The sequence below is a fragment of the Prionailurus viverrinus genome, chromosome B1, assembly GCF_022837055.1.
Source record: "Prionailurus viverrinus isolate Anna chromosome B1, UM_Priviv_1.0, whole genome shotgun sequence".
Lineage (NCBI taxonomy): Eukaryota > Metazoa > Chordata > Mammalia > Carnivora > Felidae > Prionailurus > Prionailurus viverrinus.
Window position 1 is genome coordinate 10,733,178 of NC_062564.1, and position 25,912 is coordinate 10,759,089.

The 25,912-nt window shown below is 35.6% G+C and overlaps 1 non-coding gene across 1 annotated transcript; it reads left to right on the top strand.

Moving 5' to 3' along the window:
- Positions 1 to 11,972: 11,972 nt before the first annotated feature.
- On the top strand, positions 11,973 to 12,123 carry LOC125165080 (small nucleolar RNA SNORA62/SNORA6 family). The gene has a single exon (XR_007151966.1). It is a non-coding gene; the product is annotated as a small nucleolar RNA SNORA62/SNORA6 family (small nucleolar RNA).
- Positions 12,124 to 25,912: the final 13,789 nt, after the last annotated feature.

The following is a 25,912-nucleotide window of genomic DNA, read 5'->3' on the forward strand; positions in this document are numbered from 1 at the left end:
CATATGTTTTCACTCTTATGTGGATCCTGAGAAACTTAACAGAAGACCATGGGGGAAGGGAAGGGAAAAAAAAAAGTTAGGGAGGGAGCCAAACCATAAGAGACTCTTAAAAACTGAGAACAAACCGAGGGTTGATGGGGGGGTAGGAGGGAGGGGAAAGTGGGTGATGGGCAGTGAGGAGGGCACCTGTTGAGATAAACACTGGGTGTTGTATGGAAACCAATTTGACAATAAATTTCATATTAAAAAAAAACACATCTGTCTCACTGTAGATTCCATTGTTTAGCTTCATGCAATATATCTATTTCTATGGTTTTTCTTGGAATCAACATCAAGTTTGTTAGTCTGTAGTTTCTAATGTACACTTTTATCCACTTTAAAATATCATGACAACTATGGCTCATAAAGTTTATTAACGATGATATTTTGATCTTGGCTGCAGAAACCCCTTGTAGTCCGGGATGTGATTCACTAGGTCTTAGCTATTTAACATCCAGCTAGGTTAGTTTTATTCCATATTGGCCTATCTAAAGTTTCAGTGATCTCTTAATATCCTAAGTATTAATCATGGGCATATTACTGGTGTCCATAAAAAAAAAGGAGAAATTTGACACGTTGAGAAATTCTGCTTTTCCTATATCATCTGTTAACATACAAATAGCGTCCCCACACCAAGAAATCTTTTGTTTCTCTTTTTTTCTCTTATTATATATTTGAGAGTGTACTTTTTTTGTCCTTAGTGTTTTTCAGTAGGTGTAGCACGTTTGAGACTTCAGTCTTCTTTACAAAATTTTAGATATTCGTGCAACTTTTTAATAATTTTCTTTAAGCAATCCAATCTGCTTTATGTTATAAAAAGGAGATTAATGGATGTTAATATTTTTTGACAATTTCTGAGCCACATCTAGCATTTATAGTGTTTTTGTATGATTTAAAATAGAAAAACACACCCTATAGGCTGAAAAATGACGAAGCTACCCTTCCCTCTAAGCTGATACTTCCCCGACCTAGGAGGGGAGTGGGTTGACTAGAGAGGATAATCCAAATGCCAGTCCCAGCTCCATCCTTTGCCTGGACAATAGTCTGCACATTCCTCTGCCTTCATTGATTCCCATTTGCCCAGATAACTTGAAGTTGCTATGTGTGCATATAGTAGTTTATACTTTTCATTTCATAGAGATCATCATAACAATGCCCTTGATTGTAACTCTATGATGCCAGAACTACCCACATATTTTCTACTATCATATCCCTGCAAATATGATATTCCTTGGAACACATACTGTTATTTATAATATTCGTGGGGACTTTTAAATGCTGACATTAACAAGATCTCTGAGAAACTCCTTACTCATTATGTCTAAATCACCCACTTTATTTGTTGATTCAAATTAAATTCTATGCATTCCTTCCTCAATATACATGAAAATATATGATTTATCATATGTTATCATTTATCAGGATGTTACATTTGTATGTGCCTAGAGACAAATGTTTCAAATTTATTATATTATGCACACATTTTATAATTAAAGTTAGGAAAGAAAATCATTTTTTTTTTCTTTTTAGATGAATGACCTCCAAGATTGTGTTCCCATAACAAAATTACTTCCTACTTATTTTAACTAAAGTAACTGATAGTTACTTGATCCTAATCCCTTGTTCGTTCAATTGTCCCTGCCTATAAAATTTTACTCTTGAATTCTTTTTTCCCTAAAGGCTCCTTTGAACATGTATTTCCTCCCATTGCTCTTCCCCAGTCTTCAGACCCATCTGTATAAAATTATTTTCACTTTGTTACATTAGAATGCATTACATTTCCTATTTAAATTAATATGTACATATATGATTTATATACACACACAAACTATCCATATGTAAATTCACAAGTACTATTTCTTAGCATTTATATTTATTGTTCCCAACTAAAAATTGTTGTATGACCAGAACCACCTCAATTCCAATTGACATACCTGATTACTTTTATAATATCTAATTTCAGAAATTGATTTTCCTGTATTTCTTTTTCCTTTACAGTTTATCTTAAAATCTTGCTTTATTAGTTGCTCATTCTTCTACCCACCCCATTATTTTCTGTATCTTCCCCCCTCAGCTTACTCTTCTCAAGAAAACTTCTTTACTACTAAAATTCATTGTCCAAATATCTTTAACCCCACAAATATTCAATTTCCTTAGCCTATTTAATCTTCCCAAGTCTCCTACCCTAGACTAAACATCAAGAAGTAAAGCATTTTTTGTGCCTAATTCAGGCATTTTGCTGCACAGGATTATAAAATTCGCTAAGGAAACAGTTTACATTAGCAGCAAGTGCTAAGAGCCTGCAGTTCAGTGAGTCTTTGTGACTGTCTCTCTCATTTCATGTGTACTTTCCAGTAAAAGATAATGCCATTTGTCATGTCATGTCTACAAATCAAGCTCCTTGTTCCTCAGCAAGTAGGTACCACATACTATATAACTTGGAGATACTTGAATTAATAAAATACATTAGTAAATGAGTGACTGAGTGAATGAATGGATGAATATTATGCACTTATTTGTCTTTACTTGGCTTTTATTAGTATAGAAACCATGACATTCTCTTTCTTATATTCTCAATTTCCTCTTTATTAAAAAGAAGATTTGTGGTACATGAATCCAGATGCATACGTTCTTTTTATTTGTTACCTTTTTCTTCTGTAAATCTGTCTTTTCTTCATTTCCTCCTGTTTTCATTGGTATTGTCTCTTTCTCCTTGGCATTTTTTTTCTTTCTGGTTTTATTCTTGCATTATTTCTCTTATTCTTTCTTGATAGCGTTTAGCCTTTTTAGCCTTTTAAAAACCCCAGTGCACAGAAAGATGTTCCTGGAGCCCTTTAACCTTATCCTTTAGCAGAGAGACTAGCTTGCATTTATGGCATACATAATTTGTGACTACCTGAGGCAAAAGACAAATTTAGCATACACCCTGCAGGTTCCTGAAATAGTTCCCTTGGTGTCCATACTTCTTCAAGTTAAACTGAAGTCCTTTGTGACTCTTTCTGGAATCTCTTTGTGCTCTATCAAGTCTCAGTGACAGCTTGTTATGCCTATTTTCTGGGCACTCATGATCTCAAGGGTGCTACTGACTTTAAGATTAGCTGACCACTATAATCTTCTGATGTAAATATGTGATAATTTGTTCACTTCTTCTAGTTATCAATAATTTATGCCTAATAATGTGTAACCCTTCAACTAAAGTTATTATTTACTTTATATCCTTGAAAAGGTTGCCACAAAATATTCCATTCCATTAACTAACTCTCATCTATTCTGAAACTTATGTATACACAATCTTAGAAGGGATATGTGTATAAATTATGATTTATTACCATGTAATTAAGCACACTGAAACATACATACCTGTCAACTAAGATATTTAAACTAACTCACTATTTATTTCAAGTAAGATAACTTGGAAAAACTATATGCTGTCTCTCTCTCATTAATGACTCATAATTGAATGTTGTCTATATTTAATATGCAGGTATTTTGATAAGACACCACACACTCAATAAATAATGCCCAAAACACCTTAGTAATACTCAGGTAATATGAGCATATTTTGTTTAAAAATGAAACCTAGGGTCCAGAAGCTATAATGGGTAGTTCAGAAATATTCCTAAAAGGAAGTTAGTAAAATTGAACAATTCCATTTGAAAATCTAGCTTGAATGTGATACTTCTAATTCTTAGACTTTATACTTTCTCTTCTTATGTGCACACATAAACACAGACACACACACACACACACACACCAACTGATTTTTTATTGATTATATTCAAATGAAAATTGGCCAAATATGTACATAGGATATTTGAAAATTGATATCTGTTTGTTCTTTTTTATTATAAAACTATAATTTTATTTGAAAAATTATTGACTTTCTATTCTACGAAATATGAAAAAGCAAAACAAAGTATAGCAACTTTCAAGGAAGGATGTCAGCATAACATTTGTGCTTTCATAATTCTGTGCCATATATCATCGGGTCAAAGTACATTCTGAAAGGATAAAACCACACCTTTAAAGTTTTCTATATCAAATGCATGAGCAAGAAAATCATCCCTTCTACCATAAAATTTCAACTTAGTTATTCACAGTATACCACCTTCAAAGACCAACTTCGAAAAGAAATTTTGGTGAATAATTTATAAGTCAAAGGTAAAGCCAAGGGTGCAATCCAATATATATATGGTCTTAGAGCACAGAGAATTCAGACAACATATCAAAGTATGAAGATAAACAAAACAAACCAAAGTTTACATTTACATGAAAAATAAAAACTGCCTTTAAAAAAATAGCTAGGTCGTAAATACACCAAAAGTTTAATACTGTGAAGAACCATAAGCTAGTTTAAAAGCTCTACTCAACATGTCTTTGAACATCTAAGTCTTAATATTTTCACTTATACTATCTTGTGCTGTTGAAATGTAAAAAAGAATAAAATATTTTCATTTTTAGTAAGTTAAACCATTTTTTATTTTCCATTCTTTTTTGTGGTCCATATACCTCATTCACGCATCCACTCTCAATCCTTAACCCATAGTTATTTTTGTTTGTTTTATAGACCACTCTACTGAGGTATGATTAATATACACATTAATATACACATAACTGTGCCTATTTAATGTATACAATTTGATAAGTTTGGAGCCCATGAAATGATCACCACAATCTATGCCATAAATATATCCATCTCCTGCAAACCTTTCTTGTCCTTTGTATTTATTGTTATTCTTTTGGTGATACAACACTGAACATAAGATCTATCCTTCTTAGTAATTTTTTAATTATGCAATACAGCATTATTAATTGTAGGCACTATGCCATAGGCAAGATCTCTAGTATTTTTTTATATCATGTAACTGAAACTTGGTACACTTTGACAAATACCTCCCTGTGTCCACCTCCCACTAGCCTATGGCAGCCACTATTTTACTCTCAACTTCCATGAGGTTAACTATTTTAGATTCTTCATAAAAGTAGTATCATACGGTATTTTTTTTCTGTGTCCAGCTTATTTCACTTAGCATAATGCCCTCCAGATTCACCCATGTTATCATACATGGCAGAATTTTCTTCTTTTTTTAAGGCAGAATAATAGTCCATTATATATGTAATATAATTATATAGTACAATATTAATGATATAAATGACATTTTCTTCATTTATTAATAGAGACTTCAGGTTGTTTCAGTATCCTGACTATTATGAACAGTGATACAATGAACAATACACATGAGAGTACAGACATCTCTTCGAGATACTAATTTCAGTTCTTCAATTCATTTGGATGTATATCTCAAAATAGTACTCCTTGAACTATTTATATACAATATACATGTGTATATATTATATACGTTATATGTATATATGTCATCTATATATGTTATATATAATATATATATACATGCAAAATGTATACATAATATATACATATACATATATTATCCAAAAATCCAAAAATAGGATTCCTTGACTTTATATATATATATATATATATATATATATATACGTATTTGTATATATATATATTTGTATATATATATGTATATATATGTGTGTGTGTGTGTATATATATATATATATATAAAAATATGTGTGTGTAGATAGGATATACGTATATTTATTCATTTATAGAAACGTTTTCTATCTATACATATACGTATAGATATATTTTTAGTGCTGTATTATATAAATGTCATATTACAGATGCTATATAGACTTTATGCTGTATATTGTAAATATATAGGTATTATATATACTCTATAATATAGATAATATGTTATACATATGAAATAGATAATATAGGTGTTGTATTCGACGTATATTTGTGTGTGTATATACACATATACACGTGTATATATATGTTATATATGTGTGTGTGTGTATACACACACACACACACACACACACACACACGCATACATCCTGTTGATACTGTTTCTCTGGAGAACCTAATACAAATGTATGATTTGTTGTCAAAAATTCAGAGCAAACAATGTGCTTCAGGTGGTATATTGGCCTTCAGTTTGTTAATTTGTCCATGCAGGGAGTCCTTGTATTTCAAGGATCAAGAAAATAAACATATCTCTCTCCAACCTCCTGCCCTCACTAGTAAGCAGAGGAGCTGCCATCCAACTCTGAGTTTGTCTGCCTTCTACCTGGTGGAACCAAGACCTCTTTGGTTCCAACATCTCTGTGCCAGCAAAGCACAAGGTTGTATAACAGGAAGCAAAAACTTTGCTAGTGGGCCAATGAGGGGTAATAGTGAGTGGTGCCACTCACATTTCCACCCCTTGACTCCCAGACCCCAAATTCCTGGCTATGGGAAAAGTGGTACCATATATTGGACGGTAATTTAGTACACGTACAGCCTCCTGGAGAACTTTGCCCAGCCCTACAATGTATATTCCCACATACTTGGCAATTTAACTGAGATTCAAAAGACTGGTTCACTGTTCTGCCTAGCCAGTTGTTTCAAGATGGCGGGGAATATGGTAAGGCAGATGAGTTACATTAATGTCACTCCATTGTTGCACTCCTTTTGAGGTGACAAGTTTCTTGATCAGAAGCAGTGCTGTGTGGAATGGCATGATGGATGCTGGAATAAAGCTTTCTGTAGGTCCCTGGATGGTAGTTTTGGCAGAAATTCTGTAGATGGGGAAGTCAAATCCATATCCAGAGTAAGTGTTTATTTTAGTAAAAACAAAACACTGCCCTTTTCATAATGGAAGTGGCCCAGTATACTCAACCTGCCACCAGGGAGCTGATTGATCCCCTCAGAGAATGGTGCCATGTCACAGACTCACTGTTGATCTCTGCTGCCAGCAGATGAGGCACTCAGTAGTGACCATGGCCACGTCAGCTTTGGGAAATGGAAGTTTGTGTTGCTAAACCCATGTGTGAACTCCACTACTCTCCTCATAGCCACTTTGTTTACGAGCCCATTAGGTAATAACAGAAGTGGCTAGAGAAAGAGGCCAATTTGTCATTTTATCCACCTAATTATTAAAATCCTCCTCTGCTGAGGTTACCCTTTGGTAAGTATTTATATGGGCCACAAATATCTTCACATTTTTCACCTATTCAGAGAAATTTATCCATCTACATCTTCCTCAGACCTCCTGGCCACATATTTTTTAATCATGTTCCTTTAAAATCCTTGACTAGGGGCGCCTGGGCTCAGTCAGTTAAGCGTCCAACTTCGGCTCAGGTCATTATCTCACGGTCCGTGAGTTCAAGCCCCGCATCGGGCTCTGTGCTGACCGCTCAGAGCCTGGAGCCTGTTTCAGATTCTGTGTCTCCCTCTCTCTCTGCCCCTCCCCTGTTCATGCTCTCTCTCTGTCTCAAAAATAAATAAACGTTAAAAATAAAATAAAATAAAATCCTTGACTAAACACCGAAACCATTGGCCATGAATTGGTATATATCCAACCATGTATCTCGCCATTTCTTTTTCTTTTAAAAAAAATTTTTTTTAATATTTATTTTTGAGACAGAGAGGGACTGAGCATGAGCAGGGGAGGGTCAGAGATAGGGACACAGAATCCGAAGCAGGCTCCAGCCTCCGAGCTGTCAGGACAGAGCCCAATGCAGGACTCAAACCCACGAACCCGAGATCATGGCCTGAGCCAAAGTTGGATGCTTAACCAACTGAGCTACCCAGGCACCGTTGGCCATTTATTTTTCTAAGAAAAATGTACAACCAGGTGCCCTGCTTGTTGTTCTGCTACTAGGGGGATTTCTTTTTACTGCTGTCTCTCAGGGATGTCCTGAAATGGGTTTGGGGCTACAGCAGTCACTTCTGGATGGTACCACATATTACATAGTTACATTTGTTTAGCCTTGAAATACAAGGATAAGCTCAAGTATAATCTAACCCAAAAGTATTGGTGATTAATAGTTTTAGGTTCAAATTTTGGAGTATAAACATTGAGCAAATTGAGTGTTACAAGCCTCCTTTCCCCATCTGTAAATCACGACAATACAACGTATTTCAGAAGTTTATTGTGTACTTTTTTTGGGGGGGTGAGGGCGAGAGAGAGAGAGAGAGAGAGAGAGAGAGAGAGAGAGACAAAGGGAAAGGAAGAGGGATAGAGAGAATCTTAAGCAGGCTTCACACCCAGCCCAGAGCCGAATGTGGGGCTTGATCTCATGACCCTAAGGTCATGACCTGGGCTGAAATCAAGAGTTGGATGCATACCAACTAAGCCACCCAGGTGCCCCTACTGTGTACCTTTTTGAAGCTCCATAAGATTATCTTGCTCAGCTCCAAATGTGTATTTATTAATCTTTCTACTAGTCTCAAACTTCATGTTATAGACTAAGCATCTTAATGGTAAAAAACCATGCCCTATGTATGTTTCAGCTGTCTTTCTTGCCTTCCTCCATGCCTGGCACAATATAGGAGGCATTAAACTATGTGATAACTAATGGTGATAATTAAATAATTAGACATTCAAAGGTATACAGTTAATACTGATTACTTTTTTTGAGATTCATGGTGAACAAGGCAGTGGATGAAGAAATAGGCCATTGAGAATATAAAATAGGAAGAATGGAGATCGGTATAATACATGAAGTAAGTAGAAAGATTCAGAGAACAGGAATCCATGGCAACAGGAGACTAGAGCATCCAAAGCTAAATCTGTAACCATTTTGCCCTGGACCATCACTACACATTATATTGTGCCTAATTGTCCCACAAATGTATTTAGCAATATATTAATTTCTAAAATAGAATGACCTGCACCAACAGAGCCTTGGGCAAATTTTAAGTGCTAATACATTTGGAAGGAGGACAATCTCAGAGCACAGATTAAGGGAGAAGAAAATGAAACAGGGGTGGGGATAATACATATAAGGCAGTGCCCTACTGAGCTTCAGAGAAAGAGACAGATTATATAGTCATGTGGTTGCTCTCAGGACAGAAATTAAAGAGTCACCTGTCCTTGCACCCGATTGGGGATGTGGGAGAAAACTCTGGCTTGGAAATAAAATTCACAATGATATTTTTAACTGGAAATAACATATTCCTACTTCTAATATTTTTCAGATGAAAGAAGATGTTTTTATTTGTAATTAAATGAAAAGCTTTAACATGAAGAAATCCATACATGTTTTTTAAGTAATATTTAACATAATTCAATCCAACACATAGTAAATTCTCCGTAAAACTCAGCCTGAAGTTAGACTCAATAACCATTTGTCACAGACGTTTCTTTTGCCTTTTAGCTGCTGATATAACAGGTAAGCAGGCTAAAATCATAGATAGTTACTCCTTTAAACGATTAAGATCCTCCCCAACGTTTTTTTTTTATCAAGTTTAGTACATTCACTGAAGCCTTTGTAAACAACCTCTTTCTTTACTTATTCACTTAACAAGTATTCACAGAGTACCTACTATGTGATGAAAACTCTATTACACAGTAAAAATATAGAAGTCAATAAAACAAAACACTCCCTACCTTTTAAGCTTATATTCTGAGAAAAGCAACAACAATAACAAATTAAATAAAACTCAACAAGAAGTTTGATTCAGCGGGTAGTTATGTGAGTGGGTGGAAAAAGATTCGATGCTACATTACATAGGTTATGTAAGGCCAAAAAAAAAAAGATACTTCTCTTAGGAAATGACACTTGAAACATCCTCTGAAGGAAGGAAAGAAATGCCTGTGTCTGAGGATGAGCAAGGGAAGAATTGGAGACAAAAAGAACTACTATAAGAAGATCAGAGTGGTTTTAAGAGTGAACTTCAAAGTCAGGGAATGAGGTGAGTTGGAAAGCAGGCTGAAGTACCAGATCATGTACAGAAATATGCATTGTGGGTGAGCACTGGCTCCCCCAGGCTCCTTGAGGCCCTTGAACGTCAACTGTGCACATCTCTTTCCAACCCCGTGTTTGGTGAAGTCACGTTAGCTGCTTGGAATTGGCCATGGCAGGCTTACTTATACTATGCAATCTGTAAGGCTCCAGTTCACTGACAACCCACTCTGTCTTCAGTCCCCCGTCACTGGAGAAATAGAAAAAGCATGCCACCATTGTCTAGCTGTCCAGGAACTCTTCCTCCAAAGCAAAACCTTGCGTGCCTTTTTTGTTGTTCCACGCTTTTGCTGGCCAAGATGTAAACTGTTTTGAGCACAACAGTGAGGGAAATCTTGCCAGCCAGCTGCAGAACTGAGACTTCTCAAAGGGCTTTCTATTTCCTTTTCTACTTGCAGGTTAATGTAGGATGATGAACTCCTTGATGGAGAGCTCTTGGCTGTTCTCCCATCAGCTCTTTTGCACTGTGGTCATCAGCTTTCCCCAGATCAAAAGTAGGCAGGTAAAAAAAAAAAAAAAGAAAGAAAAAACAGTGGGTTCACAACGTTTGACCTCAACTGGTCTTTCTGTTATTTTGTACATTTTTCGGGAATGAAACCAAACCAGGTCTTCAGCTTTATCCCCGTTTCTTGCAAGGGAAGAGCTTTTACATAATCGCTCACATTTTTCTTTTTTCCTGATTGAGAATTTTTACCCTCTTTTGTATTATTTCTGCAATAATTTGTAAACATATTTATCTTTTAACTTTTTTTAATATTTGTGTCATACTTTTATACTACACTTATTTGTCAAAATAAAGATTCTCACATTAAAAAAAATAAACTAAATGCATTTTTTAAAGAACAGTTGGTGTCTTGTGGACACAAGCTTATTACAGGGGGCCAGAGTCAGAGTGGGTATAGGTTGCTTGTTGTGAGGAGGGGACATGACCAACACAGCCAGCCTGAGACCAATAAAATAGGAGACCAAAGGGGGCACAACCAGTAGAGTGCTGGGTCAGTGGGCAAGCAAATGGGCTGTTCTTTGCCCTGAAGGGCCAGTGCCTAGGACAGAGCAGACAGTTTAGGAGGATATGGAAGGTATAGGTGCCTGACCCTGGTTGCAGCTGGTGGGGTGGCAGGACAGTGAGGAATACCCCATCCTGAGGGTCTTCAGCACTGAAAGACAAGCCACTCACAACACTGATGGCTCATGATGACCTAGAAGCCTGTCCATACCTACAGCTTGTCCTTCTGGTACAGGACATCTTTCACCCAATGATGCCAATCTTGGCCTAGGGCCCTGGGGTCCTCCAGTTCTTCCTACTGATATTTTAGAATTAAGGGATCAGTGTTTCTTTCTGCCATACTTCCTTTAGAACCATCGTGACCAGAGGTGTTAAAATTATCTGTGTATTTATCTCTGGGTTTCTCTGAGAGTGAGTCCTAGGGAAAGATGTGTCAATCACTGTGCTTTGCTCTTTGGACAAACATGATTGTGACCGTCATAGGAAGTCTCACACCAAGAGACTTCCAGATACAAGATACAAGGAAGCCAGTGGTAACTGAATTTAGGTAGAATAAAATACATACGCTTTTTTCTCAGTGAGATGGACAAGTAGGTCTTCCAGGGAGATAAAAGGGAAAAAGAGATCCTAAGTAGACATGATGACATTCTGACTTAACTGCACATTATGATGTTCTAACTAGACGTAACATACTATGTTATGTTGGTTTTATTTGTTACACGTAGGAAACTGGAAACAATCACTTATCTCAGTTTAATATTTATTTTTTTAGTGGCTACCTAGGTATCTAATTGAGTGTGGACTTTGGAGTAATACCAATTTCTGTTCCAATACAACTTATGATGTTTACTAGCTGAGTGTACTTTGTTATTTGCAATACCTCTAACTTCACTTTCACTATCTGAACTGCACATGTTAGTATCTACATCACAGAGTTTATAAAGTACTCAAGGCAGTTGTATACATAAAAATATTAAGTACGTTTTCTGGCACAAAGTAGGACTTGATGGTACAATCTAACAAGACTAGTCTTTAGAATTTGTTTGACTTTATTTGCCATGCTGTCTGCCAGTAGTTTAACTACAGTAGATTTGAAAATCTCCCTGCATGTTGTGAAAGCTTGCAGTTGAGGCCACTGGCTGGGCACTGACTCACAAGTGTAGGTAGTGTGTTACATGAGGGGCAAATCTTTCTGACACCACAAGGGTCTCTGGCTCAATGAGTGGAGTTTTATAGTAATTCTTGCTAAAAAAAAAAAAAAGTAAGAAAGTTAATAGTAAAGTAAAATAAAGTTTCTGATAACCTCAGTTTTCTCTAATTTTAAAAGGGGCTAACAGGGGCGCCTGGGTGGCGCAGTCGGTTAAACGTCCGACTTCAGCCAGGTCACGATCTCCCGGTCCATGAGTTCGAGCCCCGCGTCAGGCTCTGGGCTGATGGCTCAGAACCTGGAGCCTGTTTCCGATTCTGTGTCTCCCTCTCTCTCTTCCCCTCCCCCATTCATGCTCTGTCTCTCTCTGTCCCAAAAATAAATTTTAAAAAGTTGAAAAAAAAATTAAAAAAAAAAGGGGGCTAACAATACCTTGCAGGATCATTGGGAAGAGTAAAATGTAATCATATGTTTTATACAGTGTTGTGTGCATAGAAAGCAATAAAAAGTGGACTTGATTATCATTATGGCTGTCATTCAAAATTCTTATGTAAATTAATTTTGGAGCAAAACCGTATAAACAATATATACAATATATCAAGTCAATCAAAACCTTGCAATAAATGTAGATGCTGAGTTTTTTTTTTCTTATTTTTTTTGTTTGTTTCTTTGTTTTTTGGTGCATTTCTTCTACATGTTTGCTTTCTGCACCATTTGAATTTAGACTTAAAAACTCTTAAAGAAACTCAAGTCTCAGGAAAAAGATGGCGTATTAATAGGTGAGTTTCTTTGTCAAAACACAGCCCACTACTTCCTCATTGGTATGAACTTCTAGTCCATTCTGCTTCTGTGTCAATTTTTTGTTATGGCCTGAGACTGGACCATTTGAAGGATCAGAACTGAAAATCTGCAGAGTGGAAGACAAAATGGATTCATTCCCCTTTGGGCTCTTTAATTAGTTTCTAGAGCTTTCTCTTTCAAGGACCACTTCCGTAGAAAAATAAACTCCTTTTGGCATTTTGCCAAAGCCCATTTTAGCCGCATTCAAAAAGTATATTTGGCCTAATAAACTAAGTCTATTTTTAAAAGGTGATAACCAGAGGTCGGTTTTTTTTTATTTACTTACTAAATAAATAGTTCGAATTTTCTCTTATTGGTCCCTATTTGTGTCCTTTTCTCTATGCTAGAAAATTGTCAAGATTCTTTTCACAGGGATTCATTTATAGCCTTAAAAGTTATAGTTATTGCACATCAGGAAATGTGTCCACTCTCAATTTACCACTAACACGTTAGACAGTTGTGTAATTTCTATGCTTCCAACTATGGACTGAAGAGAATTCTCATTTCAGTGTTTGCATCTTTGCTTTTGTTTGTTGATATCTTCAGGCCTAGATATTTAAAGCCTACTTCTTGTTTCTGCATCCAGGTTTTTTAGATGCTCTGTACTCTCTACTGGCACCAGCTACAAGAATTGCTTTATTGCCTGAGAAACATTGATGATGCATCAGGATCCTTTCTTTTGATAGAACATGTCCAGCTATCTACTGCTTTAATATCACTGTATCATATCCCACAGACTGATCTAATGAAGCCCTTAATATAACTGCTATAAAAAGTCACAGGCAACAAATCTTATTGCAGTGTGTCAACAGTTCTACTATGGGCACAGGCAAGATTTTATACCCTTTAGTCTTTTAAGAGTAAATGCTTCCAAGTAGGTTTTACATGAGAGCAAGAGATCTAAGCCAAAATGACTTATGTGACTTTTCTCGTATTTTCAACATGCAGTCCTTTTACACTCAAGATACCCTCGGCATATCTTTCCCCTGGACATTTATCCCCTGTACCCAATACTTGGGGCCCATGATACAGTTCACATTCCTCTTTCATAGCAACACTCCTCTATGTGGTGTCCACAGATGATCTGTTAAACAACCAAGAAGAGTTGTTATGAGTTGACCAAAGTTTAATATGTTGCCCTTATTGGAGGCTCTTTGATGGGTTTTTTACAAGGAAGCCTTAATTACTTATCAAAAAGGAAAAGAAACCAGATGCCTCTTGTCTGGATTATCACAGTATAATCACTCAACACCTATTTTACATTGAAATGCAACCACTGACTTATTTTCTTTATTTCACACTAGGTTGTGAGTTCCTAGAGTAGGTATGATGTTCCATTTGACTTTGTATCTTTAGTAGTCAGAACAGCACCTGGCACATACTATCTCAAAAATGTTTGTTGTGTTTTTTTTTATTTTTTCTTAACTTTCTTTTTGTTTTTTTGAGACAGAGAGAGACAGAGCATGAACGGGGGAGGGGCAGAGAGAGAGGGAGACACAGAATGGAAGCAGGCTCCAGGCTCTGAGCCATCAGCCCGGAGCCCGACGCGTGGCTCAAACTCATGGACCGTGAGATCGTGACCTGAGCTGAAGTCGGACACTTAACCGACTGAGCCACCCAGGCGCCCCACAAAAATGTTTGTTGTATGAACAAATGAGGAGTAAGTGATGCTCAGATAGTACAAGCCAACAGGGTGAAAATACATAATAGGACCTGAACAGAACAGTTATGGTCTTTCAATATCCAGCCATCTAAGTGAGATTAGCCTGAGCATCATACCTCTGAAACAAACAAACAAAAAGTGCACACCTAACATTGTGAGAACAGAAGCTCAAGGCATTTAGCATAAGGATGTGCTCTGCAGGTAAATTAGATTTACAAATATCCTTCCTTTAAGTGAGAGTGAAAAAGGAAACCAACAAACTGGAACAAACCATTTCTTCTCCCAAAATCACAAGGACAGGAGCAGTGAAGAGAGAGGATGAGGGAGTAGCGTTTTGCCTCAAATCAATACCAAGCCCACATATCAAAAATAGTAACACTCTAGGAATGTTGTCAGTTGATATATACAACCTATGGAAAATGAATACATGTATTTATTATCCTATTTAAAAACTCAGTTGTATGGGGCGCCTGGGTGGTGCAGTCGGTTAAGCGTCCGACTTCAGCCAGGTCACGATCTCGCGGTCCATGAGTTCGAGCCCCGCGTCGGGCTCCGGGCTGATGGCTCAGAGCCTGGAGCCTGTTTCCGATTCTGTGTCTCCCTGTCTCTCTGCCCCTCCCCTGTTCATGCTCTGTCTCTCTCTGTCCCAAAAATAAATAAACGTTGAAAAAAAAAATTTTTTTTAAATAAAAACTCAGTTGTAAAGTTTTTCCATTTAAAAAGTGACATATGCTTATTTTTTAAATCAACGAGTTTGTAAATGATGTACAGATGTTATAAGAATAAAAAAATTTTAAATGCACTTTCACATGGTTGTGATAAACATATTATAATTTATAATTAAGATTTATTTGTCCTCAAAGAATTGCTTTTAAATGTCATTTGAAAAAAAATCAAGAATACTACCTGCAAAATAAAACCAAGCCATACATTTAACATTTTCAGATACTATTTTTCTTACTTTATGGCCTTTAACATTATGCTGGTGTACATGGGGACTTGAGAGTGTATTTTTGTGTATTATTACCACACTAGTATATTGTGGTTTCTGTGTTTTCTTCACATTTTACCTAAAGGCAAATTACAACAAAATGAAGATAAAAATGTTACCATCGTCCCATAAATATTCATCAAGACATGTTTTTAGGTAAATGTTGTTAAGGTTTGGAAGTTATAGCAAGTTATAAATACACTACCAGAAAGGTTAATTTTCCTTCCAACTTTAGAGGGGAGAAAGAGAGAGATAGAAACAGAGATATTTTATTTCCTGCGCTGTAGGCTATACTGAGCTAATAGCAAAAGTGGAATACAATTGAAAACATAAAAATTAAATGTCCATTAAACTGGTATTCATTTTCCAGAGACCTAGTATGCAGCATGTATCAACCATGTGAGTGTAATTACTGTATAGTTTTTGAAAATATGTGGTGGGAGTCCATTATTCACCAAGTCAAGACTTATTTTTGGATTTGTAAAAGATCTCTGTGTTGGGTAATAACATGGTGTCAGCTCTGCATGAGAAGACAGAATGATGAAGTCTAAAGTGTTCTGAATGCCTGCAAATGGATCAAATGACTGAAAATAATAACTGAGTTTTTATTAGGACTGTGCTGATATTTTCCACCTTTCAGAAATGCATTCTTTATGGTACAAAATATGCTGCATTAAATTGCTAAAATCTATTGTCCTGAAAAAGGAAACAAATTATGGAAAAGTAAAAAGAATAGAATGAACTACTTGAGACAGAGAACCACAGATGAAATAGCTCAATAATGTGTATTCAAACATTTTTCTATTAAATGGAACCAAAGATCTCCTCACCTTATATTCTATTAGTTTTTTTGTACTTTAAAAGCCTTGATACATCAGGGCTAAGTTTTATCCTTTTGTGTTCTAAGGATGGCCTACTTTGTGTTTATTCTCCTCTTGATTGGTTTTGACTCTGAAAATAAACCTGTTTATTAGGACATGTATAGAGAAAAAATATCTTAAGATTCACTGGAAAAAAAAGAAGACAATGAGAAAATTAAATTTCACATTAGAACAGAATTCTGGTGGTTTCTAAATTTCCCATAATATGGTAGCATTTGCTCCATGTTATTTTGTTATCTCTACAAATAGGTAGAAAAATCACCAAGTCTTCCACCAGTGTATTAAGTGCTGTTGGAGCTTGGTGGTGGATTTTCACACCTCAACAACATTGATTTCATCTTTAAAATTGTACTGAGAAAGTAAAAGCAGTTGAATGTATGATATGTAAGGAAATGGATGAGAAACAGAAGGAAGTGAGGGAAACACAAGAAAATACCATTGTTGTCCCTCCCAATTCTGGCATTAAACCTAACTTGAAGGCAGTGAGGTGTTCAAGCCTTCCATATGTGACTTCAGAAACAGCATCCACTGCACCTTAATTAAGCTTGGTTGATGCAATGAAATCAATATTCCCTTCGTAATGGCATGAGCAATATATCATTTCTATCTTTGGTCAGTTTCACTGCCAGGTATTCAAACACACTAAAAGTAGTTTGAGGTTAGAATGACATTTGCTTTGCAAGTTCACTTTTTTTTTTTTTTTTGAATAGCTACACTATCAGTTTGTACAGAGTGAAGGCTAACATTGAATTTCCAAGGTTTTAGAATGACCTGTGTCAGAACTCCTCTGGCATGAAATATTATGCATAATTCATAATGCCTGAACTCTTCAAAATTCAACAAGCGTGATTTAATTTCAGACTAGTAGATTAGAATTAGTATGACATTTTTGGCATTGTTATTAATTTTAATAACAAAAGAAACAATTAATTATATGAATGTTGCCAAAAAATTCTATTAAATAATGTATTTTAAGAAATCCTAGAATATATGCCTAAATTCTCATTTGTAATTGGCAATTAAAATGCTTTTTTGTGTTCAAAAAATATTTAATTGAGCAAAAGTTTTTTTTTTCCTTTTTTTTATGAATTTAATAGTATGTCCAGAAATATATTTGGTCAAAGTTAGTGGGTGAACTGACATTTCAGAATCCAATCTCTTATGCTCTACCTCAGGTTCAAAACCTTTGATCAATTATACAATAGCAGCCTTGAAGATCAAAGAATCCCTAACTGCTAGTGAGCAAATACGGGGAAACGCCATAATGCTGGAGTGAAGTCATTCATAACATGAAGTTACAGGACAAAGAGAATAACGATCTTAGAGTATATTTATTCTTTTCCTTTTTTTTTTCATGTAGAAAATAATGGTGTGAACTGATATAATTCTGTCAAGCTTATCAGATACGTGTTTTAAAGTGAACATAATTCAAATTCTGGTTGCCTTTAAAAACATTTGAGAGCAAAAAATCAATATGTCATAATGTCAGGGAATCTTTTGAATTAAAATGTTATATCATTTATTAGTTTCTCTCTTAGACCAGTTCTACATTGGCTTAAAAGTGCAACCACCATGGAAGGCTAGGAGATGACCTACACTCAGCAGTATCAAATGAATGACTGAAGAATATTTAAGGAACACTATTTCCCAAATTCAGTAAATCGAAATCCAAAGTAACAGCAGAGTGAGGTTGTGAAATGCACTGGTCAAACATGGAATCTATTCATTGAAAGTTTTCAAATATGCTGATATCAGGGGTGAAGAGAAAATGTCTGAAGTCATTTTTCCACAATAAACTATATGGGTAAAATTGTTTTGTGCATTACAAGAGGAATAGGTTTTACGTGTAGCTTTGCAGCCAGTTTTCTTAATTAGCATAGACAACTTAAGCAGCTTAAAGGTATTTCTTACTTATTAAAAATTCTCTTTATAAACTTATAAGAATAGATTTATAATGAATTCATGCTAAGAAGCATTTGTTAAATTTAGAAATTTGAGAACAACATGCTAACATCTTGTTCATGCTGTTTATGTGTCTAATCCCTCTTCTGTAAATTATTGCTTTATTTAGCTGTTTCTTGAGAAGAATACTTTGAACAAATCTGAGATTCCTGGGGCGCCTGGGTGGCCCAGTCAGTTAAGCATCCAACTGCAGCTCAGGTTCGAATCCCTCATAGGGCTCTGTTCTGACAGCTCAGAGCCTGGAGCCTGCTTCAGATTGTGTTTCCTTCTCTCTCAGCAGCTCCCCTGCTTGTGCTCTCTCTCAAAATAAATAAACATTATTATTATTTTTTTAAATCTGAGATTCTTAGTGGTTGGCCAAATTCCACTGACCAATATGCCTTCTTGTCTATTAAATCAAACTTCATATTGCTTATATGTTTTAGGAATGTATACAACTATGTGCATTGTATGTTAGATTCTATTTATTGCATTAAAAAGTGCCCTGATATTTCTAGTGCTGTCAAGTGGTAATAGATAACATTTTTTGAGAGTTTGCTCTGTAATGGGATTTTTAATGCAGATTTTGCATGCAATATATGCATTCCAGAGGAATGGCTAAACCCTCTGGCAAAATTAAAGAGGGATTTGTGTAGTGAGAAAAATATAAATAAGTAGAAGCTTGGCAATGTAAATGAGAAAAAAGAACTTGGAAAATTCTCTGATACTCCAGAATTAGTGTCCATCGTTAAATTGGCATAGAGATTTACGTTATTTGATTTGATTGCCTGAAACTTGCTAAATTCATTGTTCTCCTAAGCTCCTGCTGCCTCCAAACTGAGTGATATCCACTCTAAGGTGACAGAATTTATGGAAAAGAAAGTAAACAACAAACTAAGGACATTATGTACATTATGTAATTCTCATGCACTCACAAAATATGAGGTTGGACTATTATTAAACTTATAGATGAAGAAATTGAGGTCCAGATTAAATGGCCAGCTTTAACCTATCCTAATATTAAACACTAAATCCTCCTCCCCCAAAATGAAATAGGTCACATTCACAAAAGCAATACAAATTTTTAAGAAATAAAAGTAAACGTGTGCTGGCTTTATGTGAATAAAGGCTGTGTGGTAGAAGCAATTCAGAAAAGACTTGAAGTTATGGAGGAAATTAACCTGTTTTTTTCACTGATGTTGTAAAATTTCATCAAGCAAGTATTTGTTCAGCACATATGTTCTAAACATTAGGTACATAGTGTTAAGTGAGGATAGAAAAGACCTGTGAATTCAAGGGGTTAACAAATTACACAGGAAAGCGATACTAAGCTAAAAACCAAATAAAAATAAATAAAGGCTAAGGAAATAACACAACAGGGCATGATTGGGTGACTACTTTATTTTAATTAATTTATTTATTAACACATTTGTTCAGGTGTAGAATTTAGTGATTCATCACTTACATACAATACCGGGGGCTCTTCACAAGCGCCTTCCTTAATCCCCATCGCCTATTTGCCCCTTCCCCTGACCCACCTCACCTCCAGCAACCCTCAGTTCTCTATAGTTAAGAGTCTGTTCTTGTTTTGCTTCCCCCTTTTTCCCCTATATTCATTTGTTTTGTTTCTTAAATTACACATATGAGTGAAATCACATGGTATTTCTCTTTCTCTAGCTTATTTCACTTAGCATTATACTCTCTAGCTCCATCCATGTTGTTGCGAATAGCAAGATTTCATTCTTTTTTGTGGCTGACCTCTTCTTTATCCATTCATCAGCCGATGGGCATTTGGGCTCTTCCCATAATTTGGCTATTGTTGATGATGCAGCTGTAAAAATAGAGGTGCATGTATCCATTTGAGTAAGTATTCTTTGTTTCTTTAGGTAATTAATTACCTAGTGGGGCAATTGCTGGGTCATAAGGTAGTTCTGTTTCTAACTTTTTGAGGAACCTCCATATTGTTTTCCAGAGTGACTGTACCAGCTTGCATTTGGGGGTCTACTTTAGATTAGGTGATTGGAAAGCATTACTCTGGAGAAGCTATTCAAGTTGGGATAGGAATGACAGTGAGCACACATTTATATAAACATCAAGAGAAATAACAGAAATAAGGCTGGTATGTTAGAGCAGAGTGGTTGAAGTCAATAGTGGTAAATTTTCTTTCTGGATTCAGAAAGAAAAAGAATAAACAAATGAAACAAATTTTAATATAAATTAGAAGTATTTGTTTTAAGGTTTGGGCCAACCTCGTGTCCTTATTATAGTTTTGACAGATGTAACTATTTTACAATTATACTAAAATTCTAACAAAATGAACACATAATTATAAGCATTCAATGAAAATAAATAAAAAGCCTACATTGGAAATTTATAAATAGAAATAATTCCTAGTCTATAAGCATGTGAAAAAAATATTTAACTTAGTACTGATTAAAGGAATTGATACTAACATTCATAATCATCCAAGTGTCAAATTTCAGTTGATAAAAATAATAACTGATGCTAGCAAGGATATATGTAAACAGCACTATAACTCACTTCTAGTGGAAATGTGCGTTGCTATACCCTTTCTGGGAAGCAGTTTGTCAGTATATATGGGAAACTAAAAACATGTCCATAATTTTCAACAATGAATTCCAGTTGGATATTTGTTCTCAAGCTTACTTGTGTTTTTAACATTGATCACACACCTTTTTTTATGTTTATTTTTGAGAGAGAGAGAGAGAGAGAGAGAGAGCACGTTCAAGTGGGGGAGGGGCAAAGAGAGAGGGGAACAGAGGATTGGAAGTGGGCTCTGTGCTGACAGCAGAGAACCACATGTGGGGCTCAAACTCAAAGAACTGCGAGATCATGACCTGAGCCAAAGTCGAGAGCTCAACAGACTGAGCCACGCAGGCACCCCCCACATACACCTTTTTGGTAGAAATATTATTATAGCCAGCATTCTTTAGTAGGTTTGAAATTTTGAGTAAGAACCTCCAATTGAGCCACAGTAAGATATTTCAACTGCAATGCATCATGTGTATGCATGATGCCACAAAGAAAGAGAAATGAAAGGCGTTTCATTATACCCTATCAAATGCAATGTTCCAACAATATCCGTTTGGGACAGTTCAGCAACTGAATGGCCCTGGGCTTCTGCTCAGTGATGATTGACTGAATGTAGCCTACAACTTAGTCTCTAGAGGGCATATTCGCTGACCATCCCAGGAAAAGGAGAGATTATTCTGCCTTTCTAAAAGTGCTGTGAAGATTTATTCATCTCTTTTTTCAATACTTACTATATTTGGGGAGTGAGTATGGAGTTTCTGGCATAATTTCTTAATGACAGTCCTCAGAATTTTAATCTCATTTATTCCTAGAAAGGTATATATGATCAATCCATTTTGACTTATCTATAGAGATTTATCTCTAATTGTGATGTATTCCTGTAAAGATATGAAACTACAAATATACACAAATATACAAATATATGCTAATATACACAAATATATAACTATCTATAGATATATATAAAATGATAATAACATAATATGATGTCGCTAATGAAATCAGGCTTGAGCTGAAATTTGACACATTGGTAAGAGTTCCTTAAGCCAAGGAGAAAAAATATTCTAGACTGAAGTAACATAATGTGTAAAGCTCCGTGACAGAAGCAAAGGAATTTTGAGACACTAAATGTGGGTCATGTGGCATCAGCACACAATCCAAGGATGCATATACAAGAGCAAAGTGGAGATTTAAAGGTCAGAATTTATATGACATTTTTGGCTATGTTAACTGTTTTGTTTTTTATTAAAAGAGCAGTGGAAAACTTCAGATTGTTAAAAAGGAGCAATCACAATTAGATTTATTTTTCAAAATACCCAGTCTGGCCATTGTGTAGAGAAGGAAGTTAAAGCGGTGGTTAATGAATACGGATATGACTGAAGATTGGCCCTGGGAAGTGACAAGAGATATGGAAAGAAATAGACAAAATTAGGATATATTGAGGGGGGAAAAACATGGCTAAAACCTCTTGATGAACTGGGTGTGAGAGGACAAAGGAGAAAGTCATCAAAAGTGACACCTGGATTTATGATTTACATGGATTTCATAGATAGTGTCACTGAATGGAACTAATTACTTCTTAGAATTGAACAAGCCATATTTGGGTAAAAACTAGTAAGTATCAGGAGTTCAGTTTGACTGGGGCACAATGTCAATTAGGGCTAGTGTGGCATAGTGGAGGTCGTTCCAGGAGACATGAATATGGGAGTCCTTCATGCTTTGGGGGTAATCAGCGCTATGCGAATGGGCAGAAAGATACAGGGTCAGACATGGAAGGTTATGGTTCTGAGCCGACAGCAACTCCAGCACATAGAGGAGGATGAGCCTACAGATATGTCTAAGCAAGGGGAAAACCAAGGACAGTGTGGTGCAATAGTCAGCCCAGAAATAAATTGTTTTTAAAAGGAGAGAGCGATTAACACAAAGCTATTGTGGGGTCAGAAAGGATGAAGTTTGAGAAGTTTCCCACTGGATTTAGAAAGATTAATGTTATAAGTGATGTTGATAGATTTATGTTAATGAATGACCAGTATGGGAGCCATGTTTGAGGGCACCCAACTGTGAAAAAGAGATGAGGACATAGACACAGGCTTTAAAGGGGAAGAGATCTGAAACAAAATTATTTTTTAAACAACAAAAATATGTCTTTAGTTATTACTTATTATTACTTATTCCATCCCTCCTTTCACTGACAAGCTACTTTTAAATGGTATTCAACTTCATCCTCAAATTCATTGCCTCTTCCAATTATTACAGTATAGCTTCTATTACTTCACCAGCTTTCAGAAATAATCCCATTCTTGCAATATGCTTCCTTATCACTGCATCATATCCAAAAGTATCTTTTCATTTTCCCCTCCTACTTCATTTCTCAGAATTTGAAACTCCAAATAACTTAACTCCTAATAAGTTAACTCCATTAACTTTTCATTATTATTTTTACCCTTGATTTTGTTCTTTTCTTTTTTTCTTTTTGAGAGAGACAAAGAGCGAGCAGGGGAAAGGGGCAGAGAGGGAGAGAGAGAATCTTAAGCAGCTTCCATGCTCAGCAGGGAACCCAATGATGGGGCTCGATCCCATCACCCTGGGATCATGACTTGAGCCAAAATCAAGAGTCAGACACTCAACTGACCAGGACACTCAGGTGCCTTTACCATCTATTTTATTCTTGAACACACTCTACTGGGTCTCCTCTGTCTTAGTCTGATAGAGCTACTCTAGCACGATTCCATAAAGTAGATGGCTTAAAAATAGCAGAAATTTATTTCTGAGAGTTCTGGACTCTGGGAAGTACCAAGATCTAGGTGCAAGTTTATTCAATATTTAATGAGAACTAGCTTCCTCACAGAGGACTTTCTCTAAAATCTCACATGGTAGAAGGGGTGAGGGAGCTCTCTGTTGTCTCTTCTATAAGGTCATTTATCCCCTTCATGAGAGCTCTACCCTCCTGACCCCTCAAAGGCCCCACTTCCTAATACTATCATCTTTGGGGTTAGAATTTTAATATATGAATGTGGAAGGGGGCGTGGTAATAAACCTTCAGTCCATTGAATTCTTTAAAAACATTTTTTTCTTTCACATAGAAGCTACTCTTCTGATACGGTTCCAAGTGTATTAGTCTGATGGGACTACTGAAATTCCACATGCCTGGCTACAAATGAGTAATCCCCATACATATACAGCTGAAAGTCTAAAAATCCTGTTAATCTGGAAGGCATGTAGATATTTGGGGACCTGAAGCTTACAAAATCTAGAGACAGTGTTTAAAAAAAGTAACTCAAATTACATATAAAAAAGTAATTGTAAAAATGGATGAAATTTCTAATGAAATTCTATTTTTTTAGAATGAGGAAACATACAAAAAATTTTAAATTTTTCAAAACTAACAGATTAGAGAACAACACAATATCTAAAAAAGTAGTATAACATTTTCATTAACTACTGAATGATGTGACTCTATAACACTTTCCCTTCTATTTTCAGTTGCATAATTTTATACCACTCTTTTGTCTGACAACATAGTAAAATAGTTCTTTTTTTTTTTCAACGTTTATTTATTCTTGGGACAGAGAGAGACAGAGCATGAATGGGGGAGGGGCAGAGAGAGAGGGAGACACAGAATCGGAAACAGGCTCCAGGCTCTGAGCCATCAGCCCAGAGCCTGACACGGGGCTCGAACTCATGGACCGCGAGATCGTGACCTGGCTGAAGTCGGACGCTTAACCGGCTGCGCCACCCAGGCACCCCATAGTAAAATAGTTCTGATAGGGAAAATAAAAAATAGTTTAGCTTCTCCTGTAGCATTGTTGATATAAAGTTATTTTTATTTTTGTGAGTTTATTTTTTTTATTTTCTTCAAAACTTTCAGGTAATTTTTTCAGGACATGTAATTACCAAATAGAAAAAACACACAGGTCATTTCATAATAAAGAATAATTCTATCAAATGAAGAAAACAAAATTTCAAATAATTGGATTTTTCTCAAATTAGAGAAAACTTTAATTTTTCACATATATATATTAAGATTTCCCTTATTTCAAGTTTTCTTGTACAAGGTCTAACTTTCATTACTCTTTGAATAGGTAATAGTCACTAATCAGTTTGTCAAAGAGGGAGTATAGGAAACTCATTCCCTGAGTTTTATGTTTTCATATCTGAGTGGAGTCATCCTCCATTTTGATTAGGACTTAATAAGAATGAACCCTCTGTTGACAACTTTCCATGTCTAATAATTGGAAGAATTTTTCATAAACTAATTTCTGACTCAACACATGTCACATCTTTTCTGTTCTGCTCCTATGTCTCCTATTTCTGTCAGCCACTGTGTTTGGACATTGAGTTTGCTGATTACAAGATAAAATGTATTTCTTACTTTGCTAAGTTTGTTCACTAATAAATTGAACATGATTTGTCACAATACTTTTCTTTGTGTAAAGAATACTCAGGTTCGCCATTTACATTTACATCTTTATAACTTTCAACTTTACTTAGTCAATTTGTCTCAATTTTATAGAGTTTATTTTTTGCTAAATAGTTGAATTCTAAAATAAGTGGCAGGATTTAAATTGCCCTATGTGGAAATACTAATGGCTTTAAATGCAACTTCTCTATGAGCAATATGCATTAACATAGATGGGAAATACCACAGCAAATTAGATAATAGATGTTCTTTATTCACTCAGTCATTCAATTAACAACTATTCATTGAGGAACTGAGATGTGTTAGTCTCTCCTTGGTTGCTGGCAATAAAGTGATAGCATAACAAAACACACACACACACACACACACACACACACACACACACACACTGTACTTCTCAGGGATCTAAGTATCTCAGGGATCTAAATGCCATGTAAGAAAGTGTAAATTTTGCATGCTAACACATTAAGTCAAACTAAATATCTTTTTCATATGTCACTCTTAAACAGTAAGAATAGTAAATTTCTGTTTATTCATCCAAAGATTACATCTATCTATCATCTATCTATCTATCTATCATGAGTAAAAATTGTACTTTCTCACTTA